We start from the raw sequence: 16,633 nt of genomic DNA, 5'->3' as shown, positions 1-16,633 counted from the left end.
GAACCTGCCTTTAGCTTAAAGTTGCAGCATGTAAAGCACATTTTACATATATATTAAAACAAATTATTTGTCTAAATTGTCACCATGCAGTGACGGTGTTAACACATATGAGACACCTCCACCTCCTCCCTGAGCTACTGTCTGCTCCAGACTCAAAGACAACCAATCAGAGCCAGGAGGAGGGTTTTAGCGCTGTCAATCACTCAAGTATGTGCTACTGGTGGAGAAACAACCGTTTTTCCACCATCGTTGGTGTAGTGAGCCTTCACTGCATCACACCACAGAGCAACAGGAGAGAGACAGAGGGAATGAGCAGCGCCACATGGAGGGTTATTGACAGCATTAAAACCCACCTCCTGGCTCTGACTGGTTGTTTCTAGTTAGTACTGGGAGAAGGCAGAGGGTCTTCATATTTTTCACTACTTTCTCCTCCCATACTGTCTTGGCATAGTGACTGTTTCAACAAATATTTAAAAATGTATTTATTTATAAAAGTTACATACTGCAGCTTTCTTTACTGTGCACTGGTAAAGAAAACCCCATTGGCCTGTAAAGGTATTTGCTTCAGTAAAAATACTCTAGAGACTTTTGGATGGACCAATCCCCCCTGGGAACCAAACACAATGCTCTTTCCTTGAAACTAACCTTGAATTCTCACAGAAAACACTGAACCAAGTGGGTCAGGGCACAGAGAAAAACTATGGTCAATTTCCCTCTCACCAATTCAGCACTGTATTATTTTGGCTATGCACTTAAATCACTGCGTGCTCATTTATTTCCTCCAAGAATCAAGGGCATGCATAGGCATAGATATCAGGAATATTTAGCTGCCCAGTATTTTCAGGAGCACTTTCATTTATGTTGCTTGAAAAGGGATTTTAGACCACTTTAAACAATATTTGTCAGCTTTGATGAAAATATAAGGAAATAACGACACGAAGTTTCCATTTCCCATAATATTTGAGAAATACTTCAACATCAGTTTTCTAAAATTCTTTGATCTAAATTCAGGACTACGTTAAAAACCTGAAACGTTTTTAGTACAAACTGTATTTTTGTTGCAGGCTAATGTATTTTACTTTTTTTGTTTGTCCAATAATTTGTTTATTATATGTAAAATATTGTGATAATTTCCACCCATGCTGATGCATAAGGAAACATTTGAGTTCAGCTTCCTCTGGATCGCCTGCATGCCCTGCCTCTTAAAGAGTCTGACCCTAAAAGGTCGATGTAATTCACTCTTATCTTCTTCACCAAGTGGCCATTTCCTGCTTATTAACCACTTCTAATGAAGAGCTATTATAGCTGTCTTAAGGCATGCACAAGCACATAATGACACACTCACATACACGCACGCATACACACTTTCACGCTCTACCTGCGTGCACGTCTGCACTCTTCTGCCCTGAGCTCATCTGAAAATCCCTGCAGAGAATCTCTGCTTCTCAAAGCATCTTCAAAGGTCTGGAAAACTCTTTAAATCTGGTGTGAGTCCTAACTAAGTGGAAAAATCATTGCCTGGCCAAACTTTCTCCTAAAACGGCTCCCCTAAGGCTCTTTGACAGCAGCTAAAGCTGCTCCTTTATAGAGAGAAACTGATGCATCTGGAGTGACAGCATTCAACAGATTGTTTTTAATTTAGGATTTTGACGCTCAGATTTAACTTTAACTACGTTTGGCAAACATATGGCAGGTGATAACAACTTGTAATGCAAAGCAAGTTTCAACAGGGAGGATCATTTCAACCAAAACTATTACTATTATCAGCTTCACCCCAAAAGTCTTATGGATAACTTGGTTTTGCTGTATTCATCAATAGTTTATTGTTTTAAGCAACACAGGAGGATATAACTGCTTTTACTCAAATATAGGATTAAAACTACAGTAAATATATCTTCAAAACTCTAAGTTGTGCAAAAAGAAAAAAATCAATAAATTTAATAAGTTTAGTGTAATTCACAAAAGGAAAATCTGGCTATGTATACAGATCCATTCAATAACTCATAAAGGTTTTTATCCCAGTAATTATGGTGAAAATGAAACTGGATTACATCAGAAAAGCGAGCTTAAAGAAAAGTATGTTTAATACCTGCTTAAAGGATGTCAATTTTTAGTCAGACAAATGAGTCTCATCAGAACAAATATTTAAATTTACAGAATATGACTGTATGTGGGGGAAAAAAACACATGATATCATGAAAGAAATATCATGTCTTCAAGCAAATTCTTACCACTGCAACAGAAGATAATCATGCTGCAGTGTTTACTTTTCTTTTATTTTTATTCATCATATTTTAACAAGAAGTCAATTTGTAAATAAGTTCAGCTCATTTATTAAAAGCAGCTGTTACACCATCAAACTAATTGCATAGCAAAAACACTTCTAGGAATCCATTGTCAAGTTAAATAAAGCAAAATTAATTTATTATGCTGTTAAATAAATCTACATGCAGGTGAAGAAACTTCCATTCACATCTACAAGGGTAGCCTGAGGAGCCATCATATGAGGGGGGGAATTTAAATGTGTCAGGCTGATGCATGCCTGCAGTGTGTGTGTGTGTGTGTGTGCGTGTGCGTGTGTGTCTGTGTGTAGCTCTCCATCTCGCCCTCCCTTGTCTGGGTTGTGATACTCAGATGAAAGTTTGTTTGGGTTTCGCCTGCAGCCTCCTCTGGAGCTACCGCTGTCATCTTGAGGTGACTGACTGCCTGTCTGACTGCAGACTCTAGCAGGGGATCCAGGTTATTGAGTTATCCAGCTGCCAGCCGACTGGCTGAGGCCAGCCCCAGCATAATACAGGAGTTTCTGCCAATTCCTTGACAAGTGAAACAAATGTTGCTCCGCTTGTTTTACTGGACACCTCCGGGTCGGCCTGTGGATCCGCGGAGCACCGACTGAAATGAATGCAATCCCCTGTTCAGAATCATATTTTCTCTTTTGAAGAAACAGAGATGGTCAGCTGCAGGTGAAATACTTTCACTTTTTGATGAAGATCTGGTGAAAGAACCCCCACATTTCTAAGAAACTCCAAAAGAGACAGAATTTGCTCTGAGAGGAATAACAGCTCATCCCACATTACTCACAAAGAAAAGATATTTATCCTTGGTGCTTCTGTATTCAGGACAAAGTAACTTGGTTGCCACCATTAAATAAAATTAACATAAAGGACTTCAAATGAAATCTGTCCTGTCAAGTCATGATTTCTCTGATTAGCTTTGAATATTTTGAGTAAAGTTAACAACCAAGAGATTTTGTTTTGCTGATAATAAAGTAGAAACAGAACAATAGACACAGATTTCAATGGCCAAGCTTCTGGGACTAACGTTTGTTGCCACTCGTATGGTTGACATGTGCCGAGCATCAAGACCTGCTGTGTGAACATAAAAGTAATTGATGAGTATTGATAGCTTATTAATCTCTTGATGGGTTTTCAACCATCACTTTGTTCTGACTTGACCTGGACAAGAACGACAACTTAATATTTACTAGTAGGACTGACACAAAGGATTTGATTATTTTATTTCCAAACCAAATATCTGCACTGAGACTTCGGCGTCTCACCTGTTCTCTTCTGATTGGTCACCAAATTCAAGACTGTTGGCTTTAATTGAGCAAAGATCAATCATGTAGCTCTCAAACATAAATGTTAGAGTTTATAGCAGTATAACTGGATTAAGTTTTAAATTGGTTACTTTCTAGAAGTCTAAAGATTTTTCCAGAATCGTTGCATAATTGTATACAGGGACAACTGCAGTTCATGAAATGCTTAAAACTGTTTAATAGATAACATCATCAATATCCTGATATGCATTATTTAGCACATTAGAAACCGGTTTGGATTTTACGGCAAACATCCATGGTTTTTCTTATCACCGTTCTTAGAGTTACTTCCAATAAGAGCCATGGAAAGCAAATGGCACTTTGTTAAAAAAAATAATATTAGCTAAAATTAAATGGGGAAAATAAAATATGTATTTCTTTATATCTTCACTGTAAATTAGAAAAAATATAGACTTCTGTATTATCAATCAACTTATGATGGTTTAAAATTTTTCTGATGTCCTGTGCTGCCAGACAACCAAAATCATTAGTTTTCCTTACACTTGTCTCTGAACCAAGTTTTCCATTTTAGAATCTTGTTGACAAAAAAATGCACACTCTTTGTCTGCCATTATGCATTCAGAGGGTAAGTTAAATCCACCTTGTTGTTTCTGATGTTGCCATGTTTGCCCTGCTGGTTAATGTGAGTTTTATCAGTGTGAACTGTTGATGCAGCAGCTGGGTCAGGAAGCTGCAGACTGCTCCATTGGTTTAATATTGATGCATTATTCTAAAAAGAACTCGCTTCAAATTAAACAATCCCGAATCGTTGCGGTTCATCCTACGTCATTTCACCCTATACAATTAAGCATAAAATAAGGAAGTCTCTTCATTCTGTAAAATGAATAACCTTCAGTAATGAGTCTTTTTTTAATGGAAACACAGCTTTTGGGAAATGAACCCCTCAAGTGCTCCTGACGTCTCATACATCACATAAGAAACAATTAAAAAGCTGATTTTTTTTTTTACCCGTTTCATGAGTACTTCTGCTCTGCTTCACTTCATTCCCTCCCATCTCGTGTCTCTGGGGACCAAAACTGCTCTTAAAGCCACCGGAGGAACGGTGCAGCTTTCCCTCATGGTTTTGAACGTTCCCTCATCACACATCTCTCATTATCGACACATCAAACAGCCTGCAATTAGCGTCGCCGGGGGCGCACAAGTAACTCATGACTCTCGGTAGGGCCGGCGCCCGGTGGGGTAACCTGAGCAGTTAATGAACTGCCGCTGTGATATTCATTAAAGAAGGATTATGTCCCGTTCATTGCAAATTACAATACGAGGGATTTGTCATTTAAACGAGCCCATTATTGGGATAAATGTGATATAGAAGTGCAGGGAAAGAATGGGAACGATAATGAGAAAGTCTTTCCCATAAAAGTTCTGAGACGTTGCCTGTTGCTTTTACCACTTCACTGATTATATACATTCTTCAGTTTTTTACGTTCTTTATTCTCTTTCTGGCCAATTTGCCTTTCTTCTTCTCCCTACTTTTTTAATGAAAGTGCAGTCGATAGGCAGGAATAGTCCAGTGAGTAGGTTTGGCCCCAATCATAGAGTAGGTTTTACGGTTCTCAAATATTGAGATTAACCTGATTTTATTAGAAGGAAGATATTTTGGAAGGTTTGTTTTCATTCTGTCAATGAAATATTCAGTATTTTTGTGTAAAAGTTTATATTAAATCTTAAGTAGAATTGATTGATTAGTTTTCAGACTTTCTTCAGGTTGACTCTGACTACATTCACGCAGCCGGCAAAAATACGAGTCAAATGTGACACAAATCCACTTTTTTCAAAACCTATATTCATTTTTTCATCGTACGGCCCAATTTCTAAGTTGATCAGATTTGTGCCATACTTCATAATGTGTTCAAAGAGTGGAGAATGTAACAGCTCAAGTTAGACTATCATAAGAGTGTTCTGTAGGAAAATTCAAAGAAAATGAAGGTGGTTTAAGACTTTTGCACAGTCATACATTTAATGAATATTGCTTTGGTCCTACACAGACATTATTGCCAGTAGACAGAGGGCCGACGGATTGATAGGGATAAAGGAGATGTTTCTTCCAAAGCTGACCTCTCGTTTATTGCTTTCTGACCTTCGGAGGGATCAACAATATTGCGCTTGCATGCACACAGACACGCACACACACACACACACACACACACACACACACACACACACACACACACACACACACACACACACACACACCAGCGTTCACAATCATTTAAGCAGAACAAGCACCTCATAAAACCAAAAAGATCAGCAATGGAAAAAGTGCGCTGCAAGCACAGATTATTATATTCTCTCATAATACAGAGAAAAGCATCAGCGTGCGAGCAATCTCGCTGTTCAGACACACACGCACACACACACCCACCCACGCACGCACACACAAAAATACACACACCATATAAACATCTGCAAGTAAACAAGAATACACACGCCCACCATGGATGATTCTGCAGCTCATGATGTGGCAAAAGTTTAATTGTTTGTTCAGCAAAATTAAAGATATTAGTAATGAACTGATAGAAACAACCAGATCAGTTTATGATGTTTTGGACAAAAGTTGGAGAAATATTGGCGACTAACTGTTTGGAGTGAATGTGCATAATGCATCCCCTTTAATGCGCACACACCTCCACTAAGATTTGGTTTATTGTTCTTTAGCTGGCTGCAGAGGAAGTCTTCCTTCTCTCCGGATTTGGGGTTTCTGCCAATCAGCGCCGAATAAATTAATTCCAAATACAGTAGATATGTGAATTTTTGGCAAAAATGTGGACTTACGCAGAGAAAAGAAAAATCTGGGAATAGTTAAATCTGTGGATACTGATCTGTGAGCATGCAGGGGTTATTAGAAAAACCTAATAACCCAGGAAACTCAGAATATTATTGAGTGATACATGTTATTGAAATTACCAAAGGGTTTTGACAATACACATCCATTCCGGTTTAAAATACAGCCACTGTAATCTTTCATTCACCTTCTCAATCTCTAAGGGAAGCCAGAAAGAAAACACAAGACAAAATTCTGTCTGTGCTTTGTTTTAACTATTAAGCTTCTAGTATTCACTGAATAACTTGTAGAGTGGCTGTGAACCTTCATATTACTAAAGTTAGCAGAGGCTGCTCTTGAAAAGGAAGGTCTTATGTCTCAATCATGCCATGCAGTGCAAAATGCATTTGTCTTGCATTGGCCTTTTTGAACTGGCTTTGCAGAGACGGCTCATTCCATCAGAAACACATGCAACGAGGCGGCATCGTGATAAGTCACAGAGGAACACGCCAACTCACTGCCCAGCGTGGACCAGCAGCCCGACACAGCCGACACGTGCAACACTCAGAGGCGAAAAGACTGAATGTCCAGTACACACAGCTCTGAGGAGCTCAAATATTTGCCTCCAGAAGCACACAAGAATCAATGCTTATGCAAAAACTCAGTCCACTGTTTGTCATTTGTGACTCTTTCACCCTTAACGTCAGAAAAATGTGTTGATGTGCTGATAAAAATAAAGTTTAGCTATTTGTTGGATTAGTTCGGAGCAGCTAGGCTTTTTCGTAGACAGAGGACAGATTATATTTTATTTTTATTGATTCCTAAATTTTCTGCTTAAAATGTTTGTTTTTTTTTCAACTAAAAATCTAATTTTGCTGCTAAATTATTGAATAAATAGAGATATTTATTGTTTAAATCTGTTAGGATTTTCAGCCATCAGATTGGTTCAAAGTGCTTTCAAATGTTTCTTTAATGTGAATTTGAAAACATACTTTTCTTTAAAAAAATGTGGACTGTGGACTCTCACATTAGCATCGGTGCCATCTGTGCTGCTGCCACATGTTTAGCATTGAGATGCTAATTTAGACTTGAATATGTTCGCTGATAAAGTAACTCCTTTTAGAACAACTTGAACAAAATGTTATAGATTGTTTGTGCACAAATATACCAGTTACACTAAGCTAGTTTAAGGTCAATTAGTCCGTTAGCTACACAGATTGTCTGCACATCAGAATTCAGTCACAGACCTGTAAAGCTTTTCTTTCTGGTTCATTGCAAACAGAAACTAAAGTTTCACATGTTCTTCAGAATGATGACTTGGTGAACAATGGGACAGGGAAGCTGAGCGTCTGAACGTTCGTCTCTATCATATTAACTGCTTCCATTTTTTCAGGGTTCAAGCTTCTTTTGGGCTTGTAGGTTTTTTTTCCCAATTTTTCCACTGTTAGTCGTCATTTAATATTTGAGTATTGAGTAAAACATCATGCAAACTCCAAAGAAAAACTTTGAAATGACTTCAGAAAGTATAAAGAGCTATTCAACAAGACTAAAAGAAGCTAATCATGTCACTCCCTTGAAATTAAACTTATAAAGAGCTTCTGTTGGGTCGCACTTCACCGCAGTACTGGTTAGTAAATGATTTATTGAAAGGTGAAAAGATGAAGAAATATTATATTGGCTTCCTATTCATTGGTTTCACATTTCAAATTAACTCACAGCAAAGGCCAAACTGCATTTCTATCTCCATGTTTATGATTAGATTTTTAAAAGTTTGCCTTTTGCAAGACATGATGTGCAATTTGAAGGAGGATTTGGGTAAAAAATAGTTCATGCTGGTCAAAGAATACTCAATAAACTCACTGAGATCAGTTTTTATTTTTTCCACAGCCTCACTCATGGCAAAGAAACCAGCTAATTACTTCATGACGGCACTGAAGTTTTGTCACGAGTTAAAGATTTTACATTGCATTCCACATAACTTTATTTCATCAACACACAAATTACAAAGAAAACCTGCCAAACGTATTTTACTGATGGCCATGCGGGTTTCTCATGGCGTCGTAAGTTTGGAAATGTGCAAAAGATTTGAGTCCAAGCGATGAGTCAAACTGCAGAACAAAACAGGACAGGCAGTTCATTTACATGGCTGGCTCAGAGCTTTCTGAAGAAGCAACGTTCTTTTAAGATGAAGTGCACTAATTATCACTTCCAGCATTTTTAGACTCAAAGTATTTCTGACTTTTCAAGAAAATTCACACAAGACGAGATGAATTTTGTTGTGAGTCCAGTTTGCAGGGTTCAACTTTGATGTCTGATTTCCTTCGTGGTTTCTAAACCTGAAGCATCATCAGACTCTGTAACATGTTCATCAGTAAGCAGCTAACAGATGGGACAAGCAAGCATTGAGGGGAAAGCAATATCTAGGTTTAGATGCTGTACTAAATACAATATGAATGTCATACCGACCAGTCAGTGTTTTTACCTAAAAAATCTCATTCTCATAGTAATACTATCATTTGGCAATTTCAGGCTTGGTGTCCTATCCAAGTATGACTGATCATGTGTTTAGAGAACCTGGAACATATTTACTTAAAGACGTTTATTGTTTTTCAGCTTCAAAGAACAATAGTTTTACTGTGGTCACCTTTCAGCAGTAAATCACATCGTCTTTCCATTTTTGTGCTAATTGCCTTAAAGAACGCAAAATAATCACTGCTTTCATGACTAATTATGAGACCCAACAATGGGATTGTTTGTTTGCAAACAAGATTTATGTAAGCAAAACCATCAACAATTTATGTAATCGTGGTTCCATAATTTAATCTATATAACGGGATTTAAATCGTTAGCGACTAAAACTGGAGGAAAGATGGGGAATCATCACGTTTGAGGAAGAAATGTGGTGGGAAAATAATTCTAAATAGTCACGGAAAAGTTTGGTGAATTCAAATGGAAGATGGCCAAAGCAGAACCCAAAGCTGTGTTTATTACTGAAAGTCAGAGCGTTTCCACATGCAATGTGAAAGGAACTCGAGGGATTTGTCACAGCTTCTGAAATTAGACTTTATTTTTGTCAGGAATAAACAAAACGTGTGTTAATCTCTGTGATGTGAAAATCTGGTGGGGACGAGATGACAGGTGTAAGCGTTCAACTTCAAAGTAAATTTAGGAGTGGCATCTCATTTAAACCCTAAAACTTTGTCATTATAACGAGATGTAAAGCCTGCTAAAATGATATTTAAATCTCATTAAATCCAAAATATATTCTCTTTTAAATAAGAGAGGTTGGAACAGTAAAACATCAATACTTCTTGGGATTTTTAAATGTCATCTAGAAGAAACAGCGTGAGAAGGAGGATCATAGTGAGTCTCTTTATGCCCTTTAACGAGTCTTAATCAGAGGAACATAAAATAATATCTCCTTATAACAAGAAACTCTCATTTTTACAAAGAGATTATAAAGAGATTTTGTCGTTCATCGAGAAACTCGCGTTATAACGACATTTTGCTTCTCAATTTTTTTTTTCCAAACTCTTGCAGTTTAACTCTGACAGTTAAACTCTGGCACCTGTTTACATGCTGTTGAATTTAAAGATGGCCTATTCAAGTCGACGGATCCTTTATTAAATGCATGGCAGTATCCATATCTTATGGATTCATTCTGTGCTCAATTCACTCGTCAAATTATCAAAACTTTGTGTATAAATATAACTTACCATAATTCACAAACTTGTATTCATGTCTTTGGTTAGATGTTTTCCATGTTTGTTTGGCTTTTAGGAAGTTGGCCAAAAAGCAGAAGGAAACTGCGAGCAGCTCCACCCAGCAGAGGGAGATGGGTCCGGTCACCACGGCTGATAAGAGCACCACTAAAGTGAGCACCTTGCACAAAGACGACCCGTTCTCCACGTCCAGCCCAGACCTCAACGGCTTCAGTGAGTAAAACTCATCTGCACTTCTGCTCTAGATGAAATTGATCAAGATTCACACTTCCTGGCAGCATTGTCAACGTCTGGAGAACTTTATCCGTAAATTATTCCAGAAACCTTAAGAAGAAAAGGAATGCACTTCCAGTACAGATATCTGAGAGAAAGCATCAGTCGATCCGATACAGAGAAGCAGCACTGAATTAACATATTTATGTTTTTAAACACAGACACAAATGTATTGAATTACAAATTCATTTGGCCAGTACAGTACTCTTACTTACACCAATAGCGTCTCAAGCTTGGTCATGGAAAAATAACCCAAATTTAATTTCCTCAATCAGTGAAATTGACAGCCAAAAATAACAGCTTCACAACGTTGGTGAATGTAAAATATAGAGATCTTCTTCCAAATGGTCCTGAAAGTATAATTAATTAATCACAAAATTAGTTCTAAATATAATGTAAAATAAACATTGAAGCATTTCATTACTTAGAGGACTAGGCATAGAATTAGACTGAATAGATCTGCCTTTATTCATCTGAAACTGATTTTTTTCAGTATTAAGACCAATAGAGATATTAATATCAGATCAATATTAATCAAAGAAAAAAGCAGAGCTTCCTATGTTCATGTCCCTCTATTGGCTGCTTCAAATGACAGACGTTTTGACTGAAAATAAAACTGTAACTTTCGTCAATCTTCCATCTTACCTTGTGCTTCTTTTGGGGATAACTGACCCTCCCTCTCGCAGATCGCATCTTGTAAAAGAACGAACTGCATTTTTTTATTTTTCTTCTTAAAATTACTCATATTTGTGTGTCTGGTATAATTAGACAGTTGGTCTCAGGTGGGCATTTTTCTCTTGTAAATGTCACGCTGGCCTTTAGGGGAACTTGGCTTTTGAGAGCTACAGGTTCAATTTAATGCTGGTCATAACTGCCTGCACTCTTCTTCTTAACTCTCCCTACTGATGTACAAAAATTGTTCCTGCACTGTGTGTTGTTGTTGGTGCAGCGCCATCAAAGGCGGACGGGGAAGATTGTTTGACACAATGCAGTGTGAAAGAAAACTGCAGCAGCTGAAATCGTTACTGTTTGATTCTCAAACTGAGCCTCCCGACTGTGAAAACACCCCCACATTAAATTAAGTTTAATTATTATGTGACGTTTGAAGGAATTTGGTGTGCTGTACTAAATACAAATGCATAATGTACTCAGCGCATTACTGTTTGTGAAATGTTAGGAAATTTTGTACCATAAGAACTACTTATTGGTCAATCACAAAATAAAAAAATACGGCAACTGCATGAAGTTAAAAGTTACCCATAACAATGTCACAAATTAGTGACCTCCTATCTGTAATTCAGCTTTGGTAGTATTTTTTCTGAAATGGACAAACATTTACTTGCATGCAGCATACTCTGCCAGGCTCGGTCCTAATGAGACTGAAAGCGCTGACACAGAGAGGGGACCCAGTAATATTTCTGCAAGGAGTCTCACAGGGCAAATAACCTTTTTGTGTTATTGCATTCTCACCCAGTCACCAGCTATCTTCACAGGACATTGCTGTCAAAGCAGATTTCTCTTGGTATGCAGGTACACTCCTGACTCGAGTAAAGCCTGACTGCTTTTTGGTGAACATTAGCATACAGTGGTAGTTTGCATAAGGCGAGAGGAATTTTATCACCAAGCAGGAGAAAATATGTTTGTTTGGATGTATTAGAAGTGTGGGACAGAGATGAAGAATGCAAGAAGTGATGGAGGAAAGGGAGGATAATACAGAGAGGAAACACAACCCACAGCGGGGAAGTGATGTCATCATATGTACAGAAAATGGAAAATAAATGACAGCAGGGTGCCGACCCACCGCTTTCCTACACAATCCTGCTTGATTCTCATCGCCCTTCAGTCTTCTGTCTGTGTTTCTTCCATTGGGCTTGATTTTTGTTGTTGAATTTCAGTGGACAGAAGAAGAGACTTGCAGCTTTGAGAATTTTGCAAACCATTATGAAATGCTAAATAAAAAAGAACAATAGTTTTAGCCAGCCATGTTGTCGCTTACGTCCTACATTTTAAACTTACATCCCAACATTTTTACAACTGACCAGTTGCATCCCCACAGTGGGATTCACTGTTCGTTGTAAAAGGTTTGTTAGTAGAAGACATTTCTGGGTAGTCAGTCAAATAATACGCAAATATAGCTAATTAAGAAAGCTTGTTAAAATTTCTTAATATGCCAAGGAGATTTTTTTGCTCATATTCTGTCTTTAGTTCTTTAAAGTGATTTCAAAGAATTATTTGTAACTTAATATTCTATATGCACTAATTAAGTAATAAGCTGAACATTTTTATTACTAATTCGATTTTTTTGAGGGAAACATTTTTTTAAACAGATGTTGCATTTTTTTGTGCAAAAAGTCCATCTCAAAAATAAAATGTTTAAGTATATTAATTTATGGTTTTGATCTTGGCTTGCTTAGAACATGCAACAGTTTGTGGATCTTTAATTTTAAGGAGAAAAAAAACATGGACTGGTTACAAGAACAGAAATTCAGCTGCCAAATGAGCACAAAGTGTTGTTCACCAAAGAAAACAAAATAAGAGGCATTCAGGTAGAAAAGATTCACAGAATCTGCTTCTAAGAAAAGCAGATCTGTCAGTTTGTAAAACCTAAAAAAACACCGGTACATTTCTGTGTGCTTGGCAAGAACAGCTGAACGGTGAGTTATGAGATCCAAAGGTGCAACCAGGACTGAGTGTACTTGAGAATATCAACGTCCCAAAACTTCAAATATTATTTTATTTTTCCAAGAACTTAATTATTTTCGCATTGATGCATTCAGAAAAATAAATCTGAGAGAAAATTTCAAAGAAGCTAAATATCCACCTTTATAAAGGTAGAAATGAATAAAAGAGATGAATATTTGTTCTAAGACAAATGTTTGCGGCTTACTGCTTTATATTATATTTTCAGGCTTCTGTAGCAATGAAACGTGATGGTGAATTGAGACATTTAAACCTTTAAAGCCTCAGATGAAAATTTCATTGTAACTTATTAGTTGAAGACCAGCAGTAGATCACCAGCTTTAGATCTAAACGACTGATTTACATAACCACATCCATGAGCAGGAAGAAAAAAAACTTTCTGTTCAAGTTGCTGTTTTACAGCAAAATGCTTCATTTACAGTAAACGCTGATTAATTGAAACATTTTGTTCCACTATTTTCATCAAATAAACTCATTTTGCATCTACGGCTGTAACAGGGACAGAATGTTGATATTAAGAGGGACATTTATTTAAAAATAAATGAACAAAATATAATGAGTTGACTCTAAAGTAAAGGATGAAATGATGAGACGGAGGATCTGGTGACTGATAGCAGCTGGAATCAACGTCTTTCTGCACAGCTGTCTACAAAAACATTATTTAAAAAAAGAATTATAATGAAATCCACTCCACTTAATTAGACTTAGACTTAGACTTGACTTTATTGATCCCTTGGGAAGACTCCCTCAGGAAATTATAGTTGCCAGCAGCTCACAGGCAAAAATGTGGCACACAGTAAGCATACGCAAAAGAATACAAAAAAATACAAATTAAATACAAGGTACACAGTAAATATAATAAGAATATAAATACAAAACAAAGAATATAAATACAACACAAAAGGAAATTATAGCAATTTGGTGGATAGATTGACCAGTGATATGGTATTGCACTGTATGGTTTGGCCTGATAAATATGGAGTTCACATTTGTAGAAAAACTACTCCTTCTTCCCTCTGTCCTGTGTCACCTCCGACCCCCCCAGTGAGGAGTTGTACAGTCTGAAGGCGTGGGGGACAAAGGAGTTCTTGAATCTATTGGTCCGGCACTTGGGAAGCAGCAGTCTGTCACTGAACAGGCTCCTCTGGCTGCTGATGACGGCGTGTAGAGGGTGGCTGCTATCGTCCATGATGTCCAGCAGTTTGTTCAGTGTCCTCGCCTCTGCCACCGTCACCAGAGAGTCCAGCTTCATGCCGACCACAGAGCCGGCACGCCTGATCAGTTTGTCCAGTCTGGACGTGTCCTTCTTGGATGTGCTGCCTCCCCAGCACACCACGGTGTAGAAGAGGACACTGGCGATCACTGACTGGTAGAACATCCACAGCAGTTTGCTGCAGATGTTAAAGGACCGCAGTCTCCTCAGGAAGTACATCCTGCTCTGCACCTTCCCGTACAGGTGGCTGGTGTGTTTTGACCAATCCAGTTTACTGTCCAGCCACAGCCCGAGGTACTTGTAGGAGCCCCACGACCTCAACCTCCGTTCCCTCTAGTACGACTGGTCTCGGCTTTGGTCTGGACCTCCCAAAGTCTATAACCAGCTCCTTCGTCTTAGAGGTGTTGAGTTCCAGGTGGTTTGTGTGGCACCAGAGAGCAAAGTCCCTCACCAGACAGCGATATTCCTCCTCTCCGTCGTCCCTGATACATCCGACTATGGCTGTGTCATCAGCATACTTCTGTATGTGACACAGCTCCGAGTTGTAGTGGAAGTCAGAGGAGTACAGGGTGAAGAGAAGAGGGGCCAGCACTGTGCCCTGAGGGGCTCCTGTGCTGCTGACCACAGTGTCAGACACGGTCAGATCAAATTAGATTTACATGAAAAGTCTATCTTAATGAAATTCAATTTTATTTGTAAAAAAAACGGTTAAACTGCTCTGACTGATTATTAAGAGGTACTTCAGTCAAATATGTTCTGTAACGATTTGAATAGAATAAAAGCACGAGTAAGACAAGTATGAAAAACCCCAACTGTGGCTAAAATTGAGAACCATTGATCTAATTAACTAGTATATCTAAGTATATCTGAAATAGCAGGTATGAAGGATAAATGTGTAAACTGCTAGCTGTCAGAGCTTATTAAGTTTATTTAGTGTGTAATATGCTCCAGTTAGTCTCCCACCACTACTCATTTTAACTTATTGAACATGTGCCTGTGTCTGTCTGATATTATTTATTTATAGAGCCCTACAGTAGTTTCTGGGTGTCTAGAAGAGATTGTGTATGTGCAGGAATAAGGTATCATTGGTCACAGTTAAAGGAAGGAATTTCTCATAATGAACCACATATATAAATGTGTTGTGTCCACCTAAAGGTCCCCACTTCGCTCTGAAAACTGTCTTCCATTGGGATGAACTTGTGCAAATGTTCGCTTCAAGCTACTTATTGTTTTCCCCCCAAAGCAACGTTGGCTCCTGTACTGATCAAAATGGAAGATTGTTAAAGTGAGTCACTCACCGTTTGCTGTTTTTCTAAATATTTGCTAAATGATGGCTTTCTGAAGTCCAGGAGTTTAAGTCAAAATTGTGTGTCTTGTTGAAATAATCTGTCAGTAGAACTAATGGTTTTGAAATCAATATTAAGGAGATATTGACTTGCAACAAGCTGCTGTATCTTGTAGAAACATTTGTTGTCAGTTAGTTTTGTCTTAATTTCAGTGTAATAATATATTTGCGCTGGAGACTACACCCAAAGAGTTTATGTCTTTGCAGCTTATTTTCTTTTGAGTTTTAGTGACAATCACTTTGTTTGGGACAGGCATGGATTTTCATTTTCTTCAGCCTGTTATTTTACAAGTCACTATTTTGTGAATAAATAGAGAACATTGTAAATAACGTATAATGGATACTATTTTGTTCTCATTTAAAGCATAATATACCTGGCCATAAATGCAAGTTACAAATGTTTCTTAAGCAAGTAAGCTAATAAAAGCAGAGCTCTATGCAGACTGACTTTCACAGTGACTAACAGCTTTGGGAGGTTTTGCTATTGACAAGTTATCTGGTACTTGAGCTGCATCAATGATCCCTAATGAGGGATCTAATGTCTTTAGGGATAACTGCAATGCATGGTGTTAACAAGCTTCTGGAAAAGTCCACCGATTTAATGATGGTGTCGCCTCAACCGCTCTGTCATTATTACTGCAGCTCTTTGGGAGATTTGTCACTTGACCTTTAACACGCTGCATGTCTCTTTGGGTAACAGATTGAGTCATGGCGTTGACCTTCTTGGATATTTTTCTGGTATCTTTTACTGAACAATGTGACACTTAATAATGATTTTTGTACTTGTGGTTTGATTTCATTTTCTTTTTTAGAACTAATCAAAGGTTGATCCACACCCCATATGTTGCTTTTCATAGATGTGTAAATTATTCAAGTTTCACCAAACTGAAGTTCTGGCTCCTTGTATTCAAATCCAATTTTTAAAATATATGTTTAACATTCCCGATTTTACAGTTTTACTCTCATTCATTCTTTGACGAGTTAAAATTATTGACCCACA

The 16,633-nt window shown here is 37.8% G+C and overlaps 1 pseudogene; it reads left to right on the top strand.

Annotated features, from left to right (window-relative positions):
- Window positions 1–16,633, top strand: part of LOC129354640 (receptor-type tyrosine-protein phosphatase T-like) — a 162,055-nt pseudogene that overhangs the window by 80,078 nt on the left and 65,344 nt on the right.

The sequence above is a fragment of the Poeciliopsis prolifica genome, unplaced genomic scaffold, assembly GCF_027474105.1.
Source record: "Poeciliopsis prolifica strain line A6 unplaced genomic scaffold, Auburn_PproV2 SCAFFOLD114, whole genome shotgun sequence".
Taxonomy (NCBI): Eukaryota; Metazoa; Chordata; class Actinopteri; order Cyprinodontiformes; family Poeciliidae; genus Poeciliopsis; species Poeciliopsis prolifica.
This window is presented reverse-complemented; position numbering and strand designations above follow the sequence as displayed.